Source organism: Topomyia yanbarensis, chromosome 3, assembly GCF_030247195.1.
Source record: "Topomyia yanbarensis strain Yona2022 chromosome 3, ASM3024719v1, whole genome shotgun sequence".
NCBI lineage: Eukaryota > Metazoa > Arthropoda > Insecta > Diptera > Culicidae > Topomyia > Topomyia yanbarensis.
Window position 1 is genome coordinate 392066756 of NC_080672.1, and position 23339 is coordinate 392090094.

General features: G+C 38.2%; 1 protein-coding gene across 4 annotated transcripts in view; it reads right to left on the reverse strand.

Annotated features, from left to right (window-relative positions):
- LOC131689485 (uncharacterized) overlaps nucleotides 1-23339 on the reverse strand; it is a 55556-nt gene extending 32217 nt beyond the window's left edge. Inside the window, exons 1-2 of one of the 4 annotated variants that reach the window (XM_058974593.1) lie at nucleotides 17171-17228; nucleotides 5192-5316 (exon numbers count right to left, since the gene is read on the reverse strand). The gene's annotated coding sequence lies outside the window, so the exon portion shown is untranslated. Of the gene's footprint in view, nucleotides 1-5191; nucleotides 5317-17170; nucleotides 17286-22758; nucleotides 23172-23199 lie in introns of those variants that run through there. The other 3 variants (XM_058974594.1, XM_058974592.1, XM_058974591.1) reach the window with 3 other exon arrangements.

Sequence of the window (23339 nt, forward strand, 5' to 3'; positions counted from 1 at the left end):
CTGATAACTAAGCACAACGACCCTCAAACATATCGATTAGACTCGATAACTCTGTGTCTCTGTCTCTCCCGCTATCTGAAATCAACCTTCTCCTGCCAGTCTCAATCTTATCGTCGATTCCCAGGCGCTCGTTAGCACTTCCGCTGCCGGAAGTGCCTTGAACGGACACATTCCGATAAGCGAGATAGAAGGAATTATGACTAAGCAGTGAGCATATTATGTACCTATGCGTGTATGCACCGACCATTACCGTAATCGGAGAAATGAAAAGTCCCACCAGCAGGCAGCGCGAATGATTATCACTGATTATCACCCTGTGAGGGACAGCAATAGCTGCGACGGTGGCGTGTATTGCTGACCGAACTAATTAGCGAACAAATTTAAGATTTTTTTCAGTAATGTCCATCAAAACTGGCGTATTACAGAAGGTATGATCGATCGATGGTTGGAACTTATCAACAATAAAGCTTGTTATATCTTATCGAACGTTTGGTAGGTACGGTGACGAATACATGCAGTGAAATATTTTATGGTCGTTTGGGATTTAACTTTTAATCAACCCATAGCGTTACAAACGGCGCTCAGGAAACTAGGAAATATTTAATCAAAGTCACATAGTAAGAAAATCTGCAGGTGCTTCAATGTGAAGGTCGTTAGGCTTGTGCGAACTCGTGAGCTTATACAATAGGTGATAATTGATCGGGCAGTGTGCCAGATGCAAAAATGAGATTTGGAATTTGTAGAGTGGTAAATATAGCATACTCAATAACCAGCAGAAAATATCGGTAGCACATCAAACAATTCCGTAGTTTTTTCGAAACAATCAAATTATGAAAAATCGCTATTATGAAATTAAAATACTGCATTCTATCTGGACTAGCTGAACATTCGACATGAACAAATCCTTCCGATCGGAGGAAGCGACTCGCCATTACCAAGACTATTTGACATTGAGTTATCTTTTAGGTTTTTTACCAGTCCTGAACCATAGTCTTAGGTCGCTGACAAAGTGGCGGCGTACAGCTGAGCTTGGTTTGGTACTAATATCAGACTATCAGAGTGAAAGCCGAGTGGATGCAGGCAGCTCAGCTTCTCACCGAACATTTTTTTTAATGGTCTTAGAAGTCGTTCATATAATGTTTCAATATAATGCATATAGTTATTTGGGATGATTTTATTTGTTGAATTATACGCACCTACGCACAAATCAGAAATTTAGGCTGATTGTGATTGTCTTTTTAGCACATTGGTATTATTGTAAATAGAAAATTTTAATGAATAAAAACAGCAACAGGAAATAAAAATAGAAGTAGTATTCCTAGTATCGTAATGAAAGCAACTATTGTGATCCGATTAAGTTCTCTGTGTGTTGTCGAGCCTACCACTTAGCAGATTTTACTTTTGGATCTCCATATGCAACAGGAATAAGATGGGTATCAAGGAGTTGGTAATTACGCAAAATTTGGAAATGGACAGACATTACTAAATAAATTTGATAAGAAGCACATTCGCCAGAAATCAACTAACAATAGTGAGTGCCTTTAGGCAACGTAATACGGTTTGCATAATTCCCCATTTCGTGGCGAAGAAAGAGAATCAAAATAAGCTCTATATTATGACTAATTCATTTTTTGTTGTTGGTTGTGAAATTGAATATTTCATATGCCTAATACTTGCATGCCTAATATGAATGCATGCCTAATACTTGCATGCCTAATATGAATGCATGCCTAATACTTGCTCCGGTCTGATTACTCATCGATGCACTGGATATACTGCAGAACGACCACTGCCTTCATCTTCATATCAATGTTACATTTTCTAAACCATAGAACAATTATTTTCACTCGAGCTCCGATTTTGTTTTCCCACCACTACGTTAGCAAATCTCCATTGAGAATCACGCACAACGCATTGCACCTTTCCCTGACAGTTTTAATTTTAGCCGTGAAAACAGAACCAGTTATGCGCACGGCGCGCTTGGAATTCTGCTCAACCACTGTGCGTTCCCATTTAGAACGAGCGCAACCATGCGTCATCGTGGGAAGAGAGGGAATACACGGGGAAGCTGAGTTTTAGTTGCGAAAACTATCGGGCTCAACGCAGTTTATGTTGCTACTCCGCTTGCGAAACGATGGTCAGATTGATTTGAATAGAGTAGCGTTGGAAAGTAAAGTTTATATTGATGAATTGCTACCAATGCACAGTGGTTTAAAACGCGAAAAACGTGATCGTTTTGAATAACTTTGAAATGGTTAGTTATAGCAATATACTATCTTCGGAAGAATTTATGACATTGAGACGCCCCATCTTTATAAGTCAAAAGTTTGATGATTAATCCTCATATAAGTGAGATTCAAAATTTATTTCCCATACAATTAGAGATAGCAAATTGGTGTATTCTGCAAAGTTGTAGTAAATTCTTCTACAAGAAACTTTACTGAAGGTGGTAATAGTCTCTCTTTAATAGTCTTTGAGATATAGAGCATTATTAGAGGAAATACCGAAAAAATCATTTTTTTCATTATAACTTCTTTCCAAGATTTTTTGGAAGTTCAAAATGTTCTACAAAACTATCACAATTAACGAAATACAAAATTTCGGTGAAGGAAGCAACTTAATATGTTGAGCAGATTCTGAGATATTCACGATTTCTATTCGAAAAATGGCCTACTTTGCACTCAAATAATTCATGAACGGGCAAAAACGGGCAGACCACTCTATATGTATATGAAAGTACAAGAAAGATGCTGCAAGATTCTGTATGAATCACTTGTATCCGGTTGTATCTATGGCTCTGGTAGCTGGATTTAAAGAATATCATTTATCAGTCTATAATATTGATACGAAACATATTCGGTAAAGCTGTTGAGATAAAGTGGTGGTACCTTCGGCAAAGTGTCGGGGAATATTCTTCTTAGAAACATTGCTGAAGTTGCCATCTTTACTAGTTTCTTAGATACGGTGCAATATTTATGGAAAGCCTACTAAAAGCGATTCATTCGGTAATCGCGTATGCTTTGATTACTTGTTTAGCATTATCACTGTATAGCGTTACGTCAATTGTTGTTTATTGGATCGAATGATTTGTATTTGCAGTAATCGCGATGGTGGACAATAAACAAATTTTTAAAAGGCTTTCTTTCATAAAACAATACAAATTCAACTGTCAAGTCGTTCATAGCAAACGTAAACGGTTTGCTTATATTAATGTTCCAAGCCCTGGTACTACATTCTATTGTGGAACTTGACCTTCTGTGTTGACAAACTTTGCAACCGATTTCAGAGCCAATACACAGCCTACTTATACTTAAAATCGTTCCTTGTTAGGACTCGACTATATGGCTAATAAGACAACGCATTACTCTCTGTACCACCGAACAATGCACTGTATCTAAAAACCAGTCAAGACAGAAAGCTGATGTTTTCGACAATGTCTCTTGTGAGAACATTTCTCATAAAATGCCGAACATAGTCCCACTTTATCTCTTCAGTTCACCGAATATGTAACGCTATACAGTGACAATGCTAAACAAGTAATCAAAACATGCGCGATTACCGAATCGCTTTTAGTAGGCTTTCCATAAATATTGCAGCGTATCTAAGAAACTAGTAAAGATGGCAAACTAGTGTCTTCGGCAATGTTTCTAAGAAGAATATTCCCCGACACTTTGCCGAAGGTACCACCACTTTATCTCAGCAGCTTTACCAAATATGTTTCGTATCAATATTTTAGTCTAATAAATGATATTCTTTAAATCCAGCTACCAGAGCCATGGATACAACCGGATACAAGTGATTCATACAGAATCTTGCAGCATCTTTCTTGTACTTTCAAATACATATAGAGTGGTCTGCCCGTTTTTGCCCGTTCATGAATTATTTGAGTGCAAAGTAGGCCATTTTTCGAATAAAAATCGTGAATATCTCAGAATCTGCTCAACATATTAAGTTGCTTCCTTCACCGAAATTTTGTATTTCATCAATTGTGATAGTTTTGTAGAACATTTTGAACTTCCAAAAAATCTTGGAAAGAAGTTATGATGAAAGAATTGATTTTTTCGGTATTTCCTCTAATAATGCTCTATATCTCAAAGACTATTAAAGAGAGACTATTACCACCTTCAGTAAAGTTTCTTGTAGAAGAATTTACTACAACTTTGCAGAATACACCAATTTGCTATCTCTAATTGTATGAGAAATAAATTTTGAATCTCACTTATAGGAGGATTAATCATCAAACTTTTGACTTATAAAGATGGAGCGTCTCATTGTCATAAATTCTTCCGAAGATAGTATATCGCTATAACTAACCATTTCGTAGTTATTGAAAACGATCACGTTTTTCGCGTTTTGGACCACTGTGCAATGTAGTCATGCTCATGCCGAAGGGATACGTAACGGAGCAATTTTTGCCATGCGGTGTAGTATGTACTACGGGAGGCGAGTGTGGAAATTAAGCATATTTTTTCTGTATTAAAGCAAAAGGAACAAATTTATTTATTCTCCCCATTCAGGAAAGGTACAAGCAGTTGCGTTCTAGCCGGAAAATGCAGGAAAAACCATGTGATTTATTCCAACTTTGCAAGTAGCAGACGCGCTGAAATAAACCTTGACACAGTTTCTTTGTTCCCTTGATGACCCTGACTATTCCGGATGGAAACAAAAAAGGTTTTCATTTTCATTAATATTTTTGCCTGCATTAGTAGTTCTTGTCCATATAAAGCAGAATCATCAAAATACCACTTTCACCATTCTTACAAAAGAAAGATATAAGAACCGTTCAAAATTTAACCGAGGGCTAGGAGGATCGATATCTTATAGATCCTCCTCCTCTTTCGGTATCTTACAGTGACACAATCTCATATTCGTACACCTCTAGTGTATGTGTTTAAAATTGTTTCATAAATGTTTGCGCTACTTAATATAGGTATTGTTTTGTAAATGTGGTAGTAGAATCATCACCTGTCATTTTCATATCATTTGTACACTTTTGAAAAGTCATTTAATTTGCAATTTAAGACCTGTTATTTCTTTATTTTTTTTTTGTTTTTCTTTGAAAAATAGATTTTATGACTACAGAAAAGTGTTCATTGGCACAGTTTCCTCAACACTAGTTTAAGAAATTCCCTCAAATGGTTAAAAAAGTAAACTAACTGCCATTATGGGACGGAAACTAATTATTACTCACCAAAATGAAGCTAAATCACTTCATAAAATCTATGAAATTGTTCAAAGGTTGCATCCAACTATTTAACATGTTGTTAAAAACTTTGATGTGGCGAAATGCAGAACAGATATTGCGAAAAACTTGAGCTGTAAAAAATTACGATGATAGATAAACGATTTTTAATTAAAATTTGGGAAAATCGAGTAATTAATGTTATATACATGGTAAATAAATAGAATCATAGCATTTAAGTATAACTCTGCTGCTGGTACGGCTCTTAATGTACGGAGAACGGACAATTACAATGCCTGTGTTCTGAGCAAGAAGCTGTTCATCAATGAGAAGAACAAAGAATTGATTTTTATACACTAAACAACATTGAAACATTTTATCGGAATATTGGAAAAATGTTAAACTTTGTCTACGAATCCAAATTCAACATCTTTGACTCAAATGGCTGTTGTTTAGAGTGGAGAAATTCGAACTCAGACCTGGACGTAATAGTCTTATAACAGCAGCCAAGCGCAGGGACAGTGGTGTTATTGTATGGGGTATTATATGTCCACTAGAAGTGCTAGAAATTTGGTCTTCATTGATGGAATGATGGATCAGAATGTGTATTTTAATATGAATATCTTAAAATAAATTTTAAAGCAAAGCTTCCGTAAAATGGTACTTTTACTAAAAAATGATGGATATTGGAAATTCGATCAGGAGAAGAACCTAAAGCATAAGGCGTGCAAAAAACGTTTAGAGTTAATTTATAATTGTTTAAATGTTATGGATTCGCCACTGCGGACCCCGTTTATTAACTGATTAGAAAAATAAATGGGAGTATTTGGATGAAAAGTGCGAAACGATCCGGATTATAATGGGAATGAGCTTAGAAACTACTATTTAGAAGAATGGGATAAAATTTAAGTTGAATGCACACAAAAACTAGTGGTCAGCATTCCAATATGATTGAAAACTGTAATTACAAATAATAGGTACCATATTGAATATTTATTATAGAAATTTTAATTGATTTTTGAAAAAATATGTGTACTGTACGAATATGAGATTGCGTGTATATTTGACTATCTTTAAAATTATGTTTTTTTTGTAAAAATGAGCATTTGTAGTACAAAGATAATTATTGTATCTTCCCTATGCTGTCTAGTAAAATATTTCAACATAAATAAAATGTCTTGTAAACTAATTTTTTACTTGTAAAATTCATATAAGCATTCCGCATAGCGGTGTACGAAAATGAGATTGTGTCACTGTATATACCGAAAGAATGACCGAAACGGTGACAATTCACTTTTTGTTGGACGCACTGAGAGAGGATACATATGTCCTCAAGCAGGAATCGAACCTGCGCACAGTGGTCGGAAACGCCAAAAACGTGAACTTAATTCACTAGAGGCCAAACCATCGAATATATTCACAGGGTGTCTTTGGAGGAATTGTTCGTATGAATGTTCCCCGCAATCTGATAACAATTGAAATTAGGCATGGCTTACTATGATCGAGCTAAAAAAATTAACTTTTCATACTGACGAGGTAAAAAGTTGGTGTCTTCGACAAAGTTTTAGAAATGCTCACAGTGAAAAATTTTGTTGAAGAATTTGAGCTTGTAGGATTAAAGGTTATCGATTTATAAGGCGTTTGTAAAAATCCTCAATAACTTTGAAACGAATGAGTATTTTTACATACAGTATTCGACAATATTATGTAGTTTTGCACGAGAAGTCACAATGAAAAATATAATAAAATTATTATATAAAAAAAATACATTTAAGGGGGTTGCCATAGAAAACGCCTTATGAATCGATAACCTTTAATCCTACAAGCTCAAATTCTTCAACAAAATTTTTCACTATGAGCATTTCTAAAACTATGTCGAAGACACCAACATTCTACCTCGTCAGCATAAAAAATTATTTTTTTTAGTTTGATCATAGTAAGCCATGCCTAATTTCAATTGTTATCAGATTGTGGGGAACATTCATACGAACAATATCTCCACCCTGTGAATATATTCGATGGTTTGGCCTCTAGTGAACTAAGTTCACGTTTTTTGGCGTTTCCGACCATTGTACTGCGGTCTCCCAGTCTCTAGTTGGGTGCGTTAACCACTTCGCCATCGAGGAACTGCGATGATGTCATCACAGATTCCCAACAGTATCGTCATCCCTGCCACAGCCTCAATACCTACTAATGGACCCGTTCCACCCCAATACTTCTTATTAGCGAATCGTCACCTTCCCTTCTTAGGCAGAATTCACTCGTTAGTCCATTTTTAGCTCCAGCGGATCGCGATCAGGCTTGAGATATTATTATCACTGTTTGCATCCCATTCGCTAGCTTAGACACCGCGAGACTTTGGTGGTGAATAAAGCTATAGGGAAGCAAATTGAAGTCTGCCCTCAAAGCCCATCGGTAAATGCTAACGGCAAATCCAGCCGTTGATTGAATTTACATATATTACTTGTTTTGACGTGAGTATTGTTTTTCCTTTCTTCGAGATTTTGAGGAACGTGTCCAACGGAAAATAGAAAGAATGACCGAAACGGTGACAATTCACCTTTTATTGCACACACTGAGAAAAGATATGTCCTCAAACAGGAATCGAACCTGGGATCTACCAGTCTCTAGTTGGGTGCGTTAATGACTCCACCATCGAGGAACTGTGATGATGTCATCACAGATTCCCAACAGTATCGCGATTCCCGCCACAGCCCCAATACCTACTAATGGACCTATTCCACCCAAAATGCCTCTTATAAGCGTTTTGGAGCTGTGGCGGTCCATAAATCACATACATACAAACTCAATGTTTGTATGTAAGTGACTTATGGACTCCCAAACGGCTTAACGTATTGCCGTAAAAAATATACGTAGTAGACATTTGTTATGAAGCTTGTTTGTGTGCTATTGGTTGGGGATTATCTGCTGGCCAGCTGGCGCTTCGGAACAAATTGTGTTTTACTCCTATTTAGTTAAAAGCCGCAGCAATGCGCGACGGGAATTAGCTAGTTTTTATGAATTTTGCAGCTCGTTCCACGTTTTACTTCAAACATTGGACCGATTGGTCCCCCAGCTTGAGTTAGTAGTTTCCGTACGTTAAACCATTTGGCTCTCGGTGGTAGGGTTGGGGGTAACGGTTTCCCGAACAAACGAAAAGCCCATAATTTTCCCATGCTCATGGTTAAAATCCACCTCCTTTGCATGGTGGTCTGATAGTGTTTGAAATGCGTCCAACCCATGAAAACACCATCACCGTGGTCCGGAAGACACCATATAAAAACCCGTTATAACAAGCCCGACCTGGTGTACTAGCGCGAGGGTTAGAAATGCACGGATAGACCTCGAAAAACTAAATGCTCAGAAAGCTCTTTTGAGAGATAGCGCTAATGACTCAGCAGATAATAGGAAGATGCAGCCCTCGAGCATCTAGAGCTGCAGTTGGAACAGACAACGATGAACGAATCCTTTCGTCTTCGGAAAGTAATTGAAATGGACGAAGGTGATGTCGACTGTAAGAGCGTTGCATCCGTGCAAAGTGCATCCAGCGATGTTCGGCAGTCAAGAGCAGGCTACGAAAATTGATCCGAATAACAAAAAAATTACAGCGACCGGAACAACACCAGATAGGTAGGACGGTATGCAGCAACCAACAAGCAATAAGGAAGTTACTGGAAAGGCGCTGGCAGGTATCACATTAGTTTGGAACGAACTGAAAGTGTCGACAACAAGAAGGAATATGCATAACTCGCTCCCGTCGTCCCTCTGTCATCCTGGAACTAGGTTTAGTAGACCGAACGCTAATCCCGAGCAGTTGTTTGCTAAAAGCTCGCATATTCCTAAGGTGCGAAGCGTTGGCCCACAGTATCTCAACCAGCCCTCAGTGGGTAATCCATCAGTCGTTACACAAATCGAGATTTCGTGTCCTCAATGAACCACTTTACTATTCGGGTTACACAAAGAGAATCGAAACAATGCTGATCAAAGAAGTGGTCTGCTGACAATGGCAGATCTACTGAGAGGATTGTATTCAATGCAATCAATACCTACCCAAGAAGGATGAGGACAATTAAAGGTTGGCCCTCTAACCGCAAAGTGATCCATCAGAGTCACAACGATATCCACAAGAGTTGCGACGGCAGGAACAAAATTAACGGCCTAATGGAGCGGCACATTGGGTATCCAACCCCAAGACAGTTTGCAGCTAGACACGTCGTGGCCAAAGAATTGCCAACCATTTCCGGTAATATAGAAGACTGGCCGCTATTCATCAGCGCGTACGCCAATTCTACTATGGTGTGCGGGTTTTCTAATACAAAAAATCTGACAAGGCTACAACGCACAGTGGTTTAAAACGCGAAAAACGTGATCGTTTTGAATAACTTCGAAATGGTTAGTTATAGCAATATACTATCTTCGGAAGAATTTATGACAATGAGACGCTTCATCTTTATAAGTCAAAAGTTTGATGATTAATCCTCCTATTAGTGAGATTCAAAATTTATTTCTCATGTAATTAAAGATAGCAAATTGGTGTATTCTGCAAAGTTGTAGTAAATTCTTCTACAAGAAACTTTACTGAAGATGGTAATAGTCTATCTTTAATATTCTTTGAGATATTGAGCATTATTAGAGGAAATACCGAAAATATCAATTTTTTTATTATAACTTCTTTCCAAGATTTTTTGTAAGTTCAAAATGTTCTACAAAACTATCACAATTGATGAAATACAAAATTTCGGTGAAGGAACCAACTTAATATGTTGAGCAGATTCTGAGATATTCACGATTTTTAGTCGAAAAATGGCCTACTTTGCACTCAAATAATTCATGAACGGGCAAAAACGGGCAAACTACTCTATATGTATTTGAAAGTACAAGAAAGATGCTGCAAGATTCTGTATGAATCACTTGTATCCGGTTGTATCCATGGCTCTGGTAGCTGTATTTAAAGAATATCATTTATTAGTCTAAAATATTGATACGAAACATATTCGGTAAAACTGTTGAGATACAGTTGTGGTACCTTCGGCAAAGTGTCGGGGAATATTCTTCTTAGAAACATTGCCGAAGACACCAGTTTGCCACCTTTACTAATTTCTTAGATATGGTGCAATATTTATGAAAAACCTACTAAAAGCGATTCATTCGGTAATCGCGCATGCTTTGATTACTTGTTTAGCATTGTCACTGTATAGCGTTACGTCAGTTGTTGTTTATTGGATCGAATGATTTGTATTTGCAGTAATCGCGATGGTGGACAATAAACAAATTTTTAAAAGGCTTTCTTTCATAATAATACAAATTCAACTGTCTGTGTTCAATTTAGTCGTTCATAGCAAACGTAAACGGTTTGCTTATATTAATGTTCCAAGCCCTGGTACTACATTCTATTGTGGAACTTGACCTTCTGTGTTGACAAACTTTGCAACCGATTTCAGAGCTAATACACAACCTACTTATACTTAAAATCGTTTCTTGTTATGATTCGACTATATGGCTCATAAGACAACGCATTACTCTCTGTACCACCGAACAATGCACTGTATCTAAAAACCAGTCAAGACAGAAAGCTGCTGTCTTCGACAATGTCTCTTGTGAGAACATTCCACATAGAATGCCGAACATAGTCCCACTCTTCAGTTCACCGAATATGTAACGCTATACAGTGACAATGCTAAACAAGTAATCAAAGCATGCGCGATTACCGAATGAATCGCTTTTAGTAGGCTTTCCATAAATATTGCACCATATCTAAGAAACTAGTAAAGGTGGCAAACTGGTGTCTTCGGCAATGTTTCTAAGAAGAATATTCCCCGACACTTTGCCGAAGGTACCACCACTGTATCTCAACAGTTTTACCGAATATGTTTCGTATCAATATTTTAGACTAATAAATGATATTCTTTAAATCCAGCTACCAGAGCCATGGATACAACCGGATACAAGTGATTCATACAGAATCTTGCAGCATCTTTCTTGTACTTTCAAATACATATAGAGTGGTTTGCCCGTTTTTGCCCGTTCATGAATTATTTGAGTGCAAAGTAGGCCATTTTTCGACTAAAAATCGTGGATATCTCAGAATCTGCTCAACATATTAAGTTGCTTCCTTCACCGAAATTTTGTATTTCATCAATTGTGATAGTTTTGTAGAACATTTTGAACTTCCAAAAAATCTTGGAAAGAAGTTAAAATGAAAAAATTGATTTTTTCGGTATTTCCTCTAATAATGCTTTATATCTCAAAGACTATTAAAGATAGACTATTACTACCTTCAGTAAAGTTTCTTGTAGAAGAATTTACTACAACTTTGCAGAATACACCAATTCGCTATCTCTAATTATATGAGAAATAAATTTTGAATCTCACTTATAGGAGGATTAATCATCAAACTTTTGACTTATAAAGATGGAGCGTCTCATTGTCATAAATTCTTCCGAAGATAGTAAATCGCTATAACTAACCATTTCGAAGTTATTCAAAACGATCACGTTTTTCGCGTTTTGGACCACTGTGCAACGGTGGCTGAAGGGACGTGCCCTAGAGTCGGTGCAATGTCGAATGCTTTCGTCAGCAAGTGACCCACATGTTCTCGTTACACTGGAGACGCTGTATGGTATGTCGGAGCTGCTAGTTCTCGTGTTGCTGCAGAAGATCCAGCGCCAAAGCAGGATAGATTCGACACGCTGATAGTGTTTGGACGGTGCAGAATCTCAGCGATCATGAAGCGTATCTCAAAAACCCGATGCTTTTGTTCGAGTTGGTAGAAAAACTAGCAGCGCATATGAAGCTGGACTGGTCTCTATACAACCGTTACGTCGCAGTATGACAACAAGAGCAACTGATGAAACAGAGGAATTGCAAGGATAAGAACATCACTATCGGACGCAGTCGAGAAGGCGACGCGGTCAGCAAGCCAAGCGTGCTTCGTTTGCAAGAGCCCGGAGCATCAGGTGAGAGTTTGTTTGGAGTTTCGTAAGAAAACCGCTGACGACCACTGGAAGTTAATACAACAGCTCAGTTTGTGTCGACTTTGTCTTGGGGCACGTAGAAGAAGAGCTCGCTAAATTCGCAAACTATGCGATATAGACGGTTGTCAACGACGCCATCATACGATGCTGCACTTAAAGCAGGACCCGGATGATACTAAACTGGGCAGGGATGACGGCAAACAAGAAAAAAGGACATGCGAGCCGGCAGGAATCAATCAGTTCGAGAAAAGCGTGATCAAACAGGAACTGGTCGAAGCGAAACCAAGTGGTTCCAAAGTCGCTACCAATCATCATTCCACGCGGGAGACGACGCTGTTTCGAATCATTCCTGTGACGCTATCGTTCAGTGTCTGCGTACGCCTTCTTAGACGACGGGTTCGAGAAACCACTAGTCGACGAAGAGGCGGCGAAGCAACTAGGCGTTGTTGGAAAATGTGTCTTAATTGGATAGCAAATGTGAAGAGGACGGAGGCAAATTCGAAAAGGGTTGTATTGGAGATTGCAGGACGGTCAGGGACATCAAGACATTCTGTGGTGGACGTCCCAAGTAACCAATAAGCATTATAACGTAGCCTAATATCTGCTTTAGATCCACATATAAAGCTGTCCTAAAAAGCCGTGAAGCCCTAAATACTTATTTAATGCCGATATTATGCCAGAAAAGGCGAAATATAGTGCTGTTACTGTGCGGAGATTGACAGCTCGTTTCTGCAGTACTAATGCTATTATATAGCAAAAGCGTACAAATGTCAAATTTGAAAGCCTTATATTGGCACTACTAATGCTATTAAAAAGCATCAGTTGGTTGTCATTGTCCGCCATGGTTTTAAAACCATTTCTTATGTTTCCTTTCGGTATGATGAGCAAAAAGGGAAATTTTTAAAATAAAATATTCTGTTTAAAACCGTAATTGACTCTGTTCTAATGCATTGTAATGAATATCCTTAATGGGTTTTCGTTCTCACATGATATGAATGTTTACGAAAATTACCTTTAGTAAGTCTCGAACTGAGGTACCTTGCCTCGTCCTTCACGGTAAGTGCGCTGCGTTTGCTTCCTGGACTATATTGCATATGTTCGATTGAAATGAAATATGCCGAATATAATCTTCAAGAAGAGTTGCATAACAAATAAACCCACAGCATTACAATAGCATTATATCAGCTTTTTATATGCTCTATAATGGCATTAAATGCACTTGTAAAGCTTACATGCTTTAAAGATCCTTGAAGCATGTACGCGTTATATCAGCTTTATATACGCATATAGAGCAAGCTATAATGCTATATGTCGGCTGTGCAGTTGTGCATTATTGGTGCTAATAAAGAGCTTTATTGCGTTGTTAATGCTGTAATGGAGTTTCAATGCAACATTAGTGCAAATGTATAGCCAATATAGTGCAATGGCTTAATGCTTATGGTTACTTGGGGTGTGCATCGTAAGGACTTATCACAACAGTCATTGCGGTATACGGGACTCGCAGAAGCATTTCCGTGCCTGAAGGGTCTACCGGTCGACGGTTACGATCAAGCGATACCTCGTATTCTCATCGTAAACAATAACGCCCATACTACATCAACACTCAAGCTACGCGATGGCTAACCGGGAGAACCGATTGTAGATAAATCACGTTTGGGATAAACGGTTTACGGATCCAGCCAGAACAAGTCAGTGGATATAGATCATAGTTTACACATATGCATGTAATGGAAGTCGCCCATCCTGAGTCTGCGGAAGTTCAACAACCAAATCGGATTCAAACCACCAAACAGGTCGGACAGCGATTTAAGACTGAGGGCTCATCTGAGCGTACAATTGTTTCGAGTATCAAGCAAAGGGTACACAGCTCGACGAATCGGATCAACGGTGTACGTGGTATTTGGCTTTAGGAGTGGCCATCAATCCCAAGAAGCCGTCCAAAATTCGTATCTTCTGCGAGGCTACGGCCAAGATGGATAGAGTCGCACTCAAAACGATACTGTTGAAAGAGCCGTATCTGCTAAATACGTTGCCCAATGTTCTATATGAATTCCGAACGAAACGGGTTGCTTTGTGCGCGAATCTGAAGGTGATGTTTCACCAGATTCAGATTCGACGACTATTTCGGGCAGATCGTCGTGCGGGTGAATCGAACTATCGCAAAAATATGGGTAGCGTAGTTCATGTGCGTGACCAAACGAGCAATCTATCTCAAGGTCGCTCACCCACTTTCAACGGAATCCTGCAAGTTGGCCATCAGGCGTTTCATAGGACGTAGAGAAGCACCTGTGAAGATTCGCAGCGATAGGGGCACGAATTTCGTGGGATCGAGCAACGAACTTATGCAGGAGATGGACAAAATCGAACATCAGTTTACCGAAACATTCACAAACGCGAATACGAAATGGGTGTTCAACCCATTTGGAGCACCTTATATGGGTAGCGCGTGGGAACGTCGCTCTCACTGCAATGGAGTCTTCTCGAACGCCAATCAAAGAAAAGCTGGCAATATTAGGTTTGTTCCAGCACACGGAAGTCACTCAGGAGTAAACAGGAGCAACAAATTCTTGCTCCTTTTTACTCCGGTTTGCTACCAGAAGAAAAAAGAGAAGATGAGTGTACAGGAACGACTTTCTCCGGAGTACTTCCAGTTTCTCCTGGTACTGGAACAAACCTATTGCTACTGAGAACTGAGAGTGTGATCAATTCGCAACCGCAAACATACGGTCCTCTGGAGACGGCGCAACAGGAAGCACTAACACCGAACCACTTTCTTCTACTGAGCTCGAGCGGTGTAACGCAGACGCTGATGGATCCAAGCTAAGTCTGCAGGAACAACTGGAATCTATCCCTATCAATTTTGGCGTCGGTGGGTGCGGAAATATCTTCCTATCATCGCACGTCGTAGCAAGTGGATCGAGGAGATGAAACAGATCGAGGTAGAAGATTTGGTGATAATCTTCGAAAAGATACGCAACGGGTGGATTCGAGGACGTGTAGCCAAGATTGTCGTAGTCAGTGTTTAACGAGTACGTCATGCCGTAGTGCAGACGGGTTGGTTCAAGGGCAGTAGCGAAATTGGTGCGGATGGATATAGCAAAGATTAAAGCTGAACGAGACATACCTGACCAGCCTTGCCGGTCGGGGACTGTTGCGGTGTGTCCCGCGGTTCCCCTACGACCAACTCCACGTTCGACCCCACGGTACACTCGGTGGAAGTGTAGAATAAAATGAAACACTTCCATTGTTGCTATTTTGATTAATTACTTATCTCGACTGGGAAAGAATATTATGGAGATTCTGGAGATGAGATACTTTTGTTAGAGTACTTTTTCGACAAATATTAGTTCATTTTGAACGAAAGCTTACAGTTGACATGTAATAAGAAAAACTCAGGGTGCTCCAAAACTAGAATAGCGGGCAAAGCGTAGTTGGTAAATCGTTTGCCTTATACCCATCTCACCTGAGTTCCCCACACATAGGGTTAGATTTTTCTAGAGATTTGCTTAACCCGAAGAAAGTGATTGTGACCAACACTGACGTCTGTTGGCTGAATTTTTTACAAGCTCGCCATTTAAGGTTGGACAGAGAAAGGGTGAAATTCGTAAACGAAAAAAGCAGTTTTTTTCCACACCGTATGTCAGAGCTTCATAAAAATCAATCAGCAGTACTGTAACAACATTCTACATACGCTGATTGATTTTTATGAAAATCTGACATACGGTGTGGAAAAAAAACTGCTTTTTTCGTTTGCGAATTTTGCGCATTCTCTGACCAACCTTAAATTAATTAAACAGAACTGTGAATGTTTTTGAGTGTTCCAAGACCCAGGAAATTGTCAAAATTTTAAATATCGAAAGCTACACTACACAGAAGAAAAAATGTTGGTAAAAGAGTGTTCCGCTGTTAGCAAAAAACAACCAACGCCTACTATTAGGTTGAAAGTAAAACTTTTAAATTGATCAAGAATAATAATCAAAATAAAAGTTTTCCTTTTAAGCTAATGAAGAATAGTAATCAAAATAAGTTTTATTTTCAAACGAAGAGTATGCGTTGGTTGTTTTTGCTAAGAGTGAAAAACTTCTTTTTACCAACATATTTTTTTTTTCTGTGAGTAGCTGGTTAAAAAATTACTCCAATAATTGGTTATTCTGGTTTAACACCCTCCGATCGTTTTTCGTGAATTTTTAATTCACTTATCTTCCAACGCTGTCTACGTCCAAAATGCAATAAGAATTTCACTACTTTCATAAAGCAAACGTACCAATTACACTGGTAAAACAATGAATCGCAGTTGACTATGAACTATAGCAGAAGCATAATCCAATTACTGTTCAGAACGTTTTCATATATTAAAATGCGGGTCTGGAATTGTGTGATCCTCTTGTTCTAGAACGAACTCAATAATATAATGTTTATTCAAAGCCATACGTAACAAGTGGCCATCGTAATGGTACCAGATGGATTGTTACAAAATGTTGATAGTTATAACATTTTCCAGGCGTATCAAAAGGAGTATGCCCATCGGCCAACATTATCTCAGTTGTAAATGTAACAGGATTAGGAATAATCGAGTTAAATATTTCAAGTACCTCTGCAGAAAAAACGAAGAAATTCCAAACAAAAACCATCAACACTCAGTAAAGAAGGACTACCCATTCCTCGCTAGTTCGATGACCTATTTTTCTTTCCACCCCACGCCCAACTCAGCTAACCGCTCTTCTCTTGCCCAGGTCCTGGTCCTGGAATTACTGCAAGAAATTCGATATGCACGTTTGTTTATCGCCAGAGAGGGCTGACGACATCGTGGGTGCTCCGTGTGTTGGTGTTGAGGCATGTATTTGGCAACGTCCTCTCAATCTTATCCTTTTCATTTGAAAATCGATACCAGTCGACAGAATCAATGTTAGGGAAAATATTCAACGACACATATTCCCTTAATGAAACTTTTCTGGTTTATCACTACACATTTATACAACATCAAGTTGACAAGTTTCGGCAAGAAACTACTTACCATCCACAAGTTACTATCGTTATTTGTTCCGCGGCCACTTCTGGGTCCATTTCCCACAAACACCACACTAGCACTTGTCACTAATCGCTCATTTTCCGAAGCAAAACAAATTTTGACAGTAAAGCGCGAGAGTGCAGCAGCTGCCCGTGTGGTGAACAAAATTTAATAATGCTCTCTCTCTCTCTGCGTCACGTACTCTCACCGCGTATACAGGCTTTTGCCACTCACGGTGCAGGATGCTCAATTTTGATGACTACAATCATTCCAACGTTAGTACGATGGATTATTAAACATAATTGAATCGACTCGATCATACATTATTTTTTCCAGTGAATAATGTTTGAGTTGCTCATTATTAGATTTTAAAACAGCGAACATGAACATCAAATCCACATACAATGAATCCAATGTCATTTGTTGCTTTGTAGCGAGACAATTTCTAACCTCAACCAAAATGTATTTCTTGAGCGTTTTTCCAAAACGTCATATCTGCAATGAGTTACTCTGTTCACTTTCTCTTTCGATTTTTACGGCGTCACTATAACACTTTTCACTTATTTTACAGTACAGATCGAAAGACGGTGGTTTTAACTAGCATATTATGCAAAGAGTTAAGGGATAAATGTTAAAGTGACCGAATTATTAACAGAAGAGAAAGTAAACAAAGAGAGTAACTCATTGTAGATATGACGTTTTGAAAAAACACTCAAGGTTTATGGACTGATTATTTCGAGTTAACAGTTACAAAAGAAAGTAAACTGGGCTGCTTTTTTAACTAGGCGTTCGGTAACTGGGCTGCAGCCTATATTCTTATAAATATTATAATATAGTAACTATAATCTATAAAAATGTCAATAAATGTTGAATTTACTTGAAGGAATAACGTAATGAATTCATTACATCAAACGTATAGTATTTTGGTAGCACATTTTTCAGTGAAATAAACAAGCATAGGTTTATAAAAATATATTGATAATTGGTTGAGGTATGGCTTTTCCCCCGAAACCCTTTTTTATTTAAGAGTTTTGCGGTGATCACGGTTGAAGTCCAATAGATCAACTAAAATCCCATAACTCAAATTCCGTACCAAAACTTCCATGGTAGGAATCAGGTTGTCGTAACCTTAATAAAAAAAATTATACACGAACTTTAACCCATATAGTCCAACGATTGTTTGGATTATACTCTTATATACGTTAGGCTCTTGGATCATAAGATGTTTAGGAAAATTTGCGATTCGTCGGTTCATTATTCGCTGAGCAAAAGTTGAGAAGTAGTTGTCGATATTATTCGGTAATCTATTAATTAATCGACTTCGTAACCGCAACATAAACATCCGATTATCTTTTAGCATCGCAATCGCCCCGATAGCTTTTAGCATTTGACAGGTCAGTCCGGTTAGCAACCGGCATTCGCTAACTGGGCTGCAGTGAAAGTACACTGGTCGGACATTGTCTTGCTCTGAACGGGTGAGCAAGAAGTGGTTGGACTAAATTCGAATCACTTTTAGATCTGTGCGTATGAGGAAGAGTCGAACAGTTGTGCCTATTTTTGTGTACCCATCTGTCATCTCTCAAAATTTACCAGCTACATTTGGTTATTGAAGGTGAAAGTGTACGAACACAATTATCTTCAAAAATGTGAATTCGAGAGGCTTGATAGGCATCACAAAATCAAAAGTGTTTAAGCATTTTTGCTTGAAGGGTACAACTCGATAAGCGTTGAGACTCGCAAACTCCATACAATGTGCCGAAGCATTTCTCGACAAACAAATGATTACGGCCTAAAAGCCAACTGTCAAAATCCACTTTGAATGGAAATTCCGGACAAACCGTTACACGCCAATCACAGATGTTGGTAGTAAACGAAAGAGAAAAGTTTTCTCTTTCATAAACTGTTGTGAACTGCGTTCGACTAATAACGATTTGTCTAGAATTTCCATTCAAAGTGGATTTTGACAGTTGGCTTTTAGGCCGTAATCATATGTTTGTCGAGATTTCTTCATTTGGGGAGTGGGCGTAGCGTATTGGTAAATCGATTGCCTTGTACGCAGCGCACCTGGGTTCGAGTCCCGACCCCGCACATAGGGTTAGAAATTTTTCCAACGTGATTTTTCTAACCCGAAGAGGCGAATGACCTTAAGGTTAAAACCTCTATAATTGAAATAAAAAAAATTTCTTCATTTCTTTGATTGATCAATTGTTACCCATTTTTAAGGCATTAGAAGGAGCACGTTTCTCGCAATTACCATCAGTATTACCATCTGATGTTGTGGAAAGTGACTCAATTTTCGATTCCCCGAAGATCAAAAAGAGATCTACACGCATCAATGGTTCCATCAAAACGAATGGGAATTTACAATCTAGCAAAGTCCACACAATCAAATCCAATTTTTTACCACTTATTCAAAATGTAATTATCACACCGTAAAACCGCAAGAGGTTGTCACATCTAGGCGTTAAAATGATTAAAAACTTATGATCAGATAACGACGGTTCGAACTCATTAGGTACGAGCCAGTTTGCCAACTCATGCGTAATACAGTCAGAGCAGAGAGTTACAACTAACATCTCTTCTCTACCAGATCGTGCAAATGATGGGTGTTTTGTTACATTAAGTATATGCAAATTTATGCTGCTTAAACAGTCCATCAATTAGGTGCCTCTAAAATTGATATCTGAGCTGCCTCAAATTATGTAGTGGGTATTTGCATCACCGCTGATTATGAGTGGAGACACATTTCTGCCACAGTATGATACAACCATTTTGAAATCATCAGTAGGTGATAATTCATTAATTCGGCGAATATGCCGAACAATAGACGTATTTCCTGTTTATGTTATCAACAATCAACATTGACTGTGACAGCACAAATATCACAAGTTTTAGGTCGGATACAAGATATGCATCGATGGCACTATTCACAAGTTTATATGCACGAGGTATTCAGCGTAGATTTCTCATGCCATTTTTTTGTAAGCTACGAAGACGGGGTTGAGTAGCTTTTCAACATAGAAGTTTTCTTCATGGACATACGGTTCTTGAACCGGCTTCCTGCAAAAGGCGGGATAGGTTCATAGTCGCTGTAAGTCTATGCTGAAGATTAATTTGGGCTACTCGAACCATGGTCGATGAGAGCATTGCACATTTCATCACCGGCTGATATTGTATAACTACTAGAAGATACCAAACATGTTGGCTTATAATCGCCTATAGCGAACTCCAAAGTGGGCATTAGTGACATGACCATCATTTGAATCACACGATTTGCGAAGAAACTAACGTACACTGTGTAAGAGATTCCCTTAACACAGCAATTCAGTCCTCGGCATAGAGAAACACTTCGACTCGAGGACTCTTGTTTTCAGTAGCCTCTTACGACATGGAATCTGGAACCCAGTGGATCAATTCTTGGCTGAAATACTTCAACCCGCCGGATGCCACACGGCCTCTAGGCTGGTTTAGTTAGGAGAAAGATAATAGACTGCTATCAACCTTCTAGTGGACCACAGCCACATCTGTTGTTAGTCGCCTCTTACGGCTTGGGAACAGAAACCAGTGGGTCAATTCTAGGCTGAAATACTTTGAGAGATTTCAGCCCGCCGGATACCACACGGCTGTGTTTTACCACATATTAAACATGGGTAAAACACATTTTCGCTGCTTCTTTGGATTTATGAACAAATCCGCCGATTTAATTATTTGCATCATATGAACGTTTTGTTGAAATTCATGGTTGCAAAATTGCCATGCAATATAAAGATTCTCCCCACATAATCTCTCTTTAAAATTCTTCTAAACTTCTGAGTTACTCTCTTTGCTTACTTTCTCTTTCGATTTTTACGGCGTCACTATAACACTTTTCACTTATTTTACAGTACAGATCGAAAGACGGTGGTTTTAACTAGCATATTATGCAAAGAGCTGAGGGATAAATGTTAAAGTGACCGAATTATTACCAGAAGAGAAAGTAAACAAAGAGAGTAACTCATTGCAGATATGACGTTTTGAAAGAATTCAATAAATATTACGATAAAAAATTATCGTCCACTTTTCAACAATTACTTTATCGTAAAAAAATATTTTGGTTAAATATGCTTTATTGCATTTAAAAGTTTGATATTTTAGTGTAAAAATGTATTTAGATAAGAAATCCCATAGAAAACAAAACAAATCTTGAGCGTTTTTTCAAAACGTCATATCTGCAATGAGTTACTCTCTTTGTTTACTTTCTCTTCTGTTAATAATTCGGTCACTTTTACATTTATCCCTCAACTCTTTGCATAATATGCTAGTTAAAACCACCGTCTTTCGGTCTGTACTGTAAAATAAGTGAAAAGTGTTATAGTGACGCCGTAAAAATCGAAAGAGAAAGTAAACAAAGAGAGTAACTCATTGCAGATATGACGTTTTGAAAAAACGCTCAAGAAATATGTTTTTTTTGTTTTAGTGTTTCGGATTCTCCTGGTCAGTAACTAGCACCATCTGGGTGTCCAGTTAGACTATGTATCTGAACTAGTACCCAAATTAGCACTAGTTAGACACTAAATTCCAAAAAGTCAAAAAAAAAAATTTCCCACTTGGGAATTTTGCATAATTCCAGGCGTTTGGTACTCATACCAAAAGACAGTTTCGGTTCATATTCCTCGTCAGCAAACAGAACCTCTGTGCTTACTATCGAGACATCACTCGGTATAAGCCAGTGGTTTAGTGTTCACACAAGACGTGTGACTTTTTGGAATTTAGTGTCTAACTAGTGCTAATTTGGGTTCTAGTTCAGATACATAGTCTAACTGGACACCCAGATGGTGCTAGTTACTGACGAGGAGAATCCGAAACACTAAAACAAAAAAAACATACTTCATGTAAGGCATGTGCCCTCATGCACAAATAAATTGGTCTTGTCCAAAATTTTTCCCACTTGGGAATTTTGCATAATTCCAGGCGTTTGGTACTCATACCAAAAGACAGTTTCGGTTCATATTCCTCGTCGGTAAACAGAACCTCTGTGCTTACTATCGAGACATCACTCGGTATAAGCCAGTGGTTTAGTGTTCACGCAAGACGTGTGACTTTTTGGAATTTAGTGTCTAACTAGTGCTAATTTAGGTACTAGTTCAGATACATAGTCTAACTGGACACCCAGATGGTGCTAGTTACTGACGAGGAGAATCCGAAACACTAAAACAAAAAAAACATACTTCATGTAAGGCATGTGCCCTCATGCACAAAGAAATCGGTCTTGTCCAAAATTTTTCCCACTTGGGAATTTTGCATAAAACAAATATGCGATCGTAATAATCGTTAATTTCACATTTTTTAACGATTTCAAAAAAGGCAAAGCACGAATTTTTAGATGAAGTTTAACATGAGTTTTTTTAAGTGTGAAATGTAACGGTACCAAATATCTCTCTTCTGTCTTTATTACATAAAACTCAACTCAAAATTTATTAGTTTTAGAATGGGAACTAGTTCTAGATCGCTTAATTAGACATTTGAAAACATTCACATGATTTGGATCATGAAAAAAAAACATTTTGCTTGGCTGACATCAAAATTTTTGAACACTAGAAAAAAGGCAATCTTACCTGGATACTTTCGATGCCATTCAACGGAAAGAAAGTCGCAGCAGTACCCGTTATAGGTATATCGGCTGATCGCGGTTTATCTTCCGAAGTGTTACAAATGAAGGTTTGAGTAATCCAAATGATTTAAACAGGAGCAGTTTATTTTAGCCAGAAAAATAGTTTGAAAGGTTGCTTAGCTGTCACGAATTGACTAAATCCTCCACGAAATCATGGCAATCTTATCTTTTTACTTCGATTCACACGCATTCATTACCGCCGAATGCATGTCCACGGGTTTTATGTGAATCATCTATTTTCAAATATAAAGGAACCACCCACACTCTCAGTATTGAATTCATATCACTTTACGACACTCAACAGTCGCTTCTGAAGTTCACATATTCAATCGTTCCACAAACTCTGTTATCAGTTTGTTTTGATATCTATTCAAAATGAAATTACCGCTTTATTTTGAAGGGCCTTGCAAGCATATGTGCTCATCATTCAAAGTTATTCTAATTCTCGAAACAACATTTAAATAATAAAATGATGCTTTGCTAATATAAGTTAAACTAGAACCCAATCGTTCTTGTTGATCACCA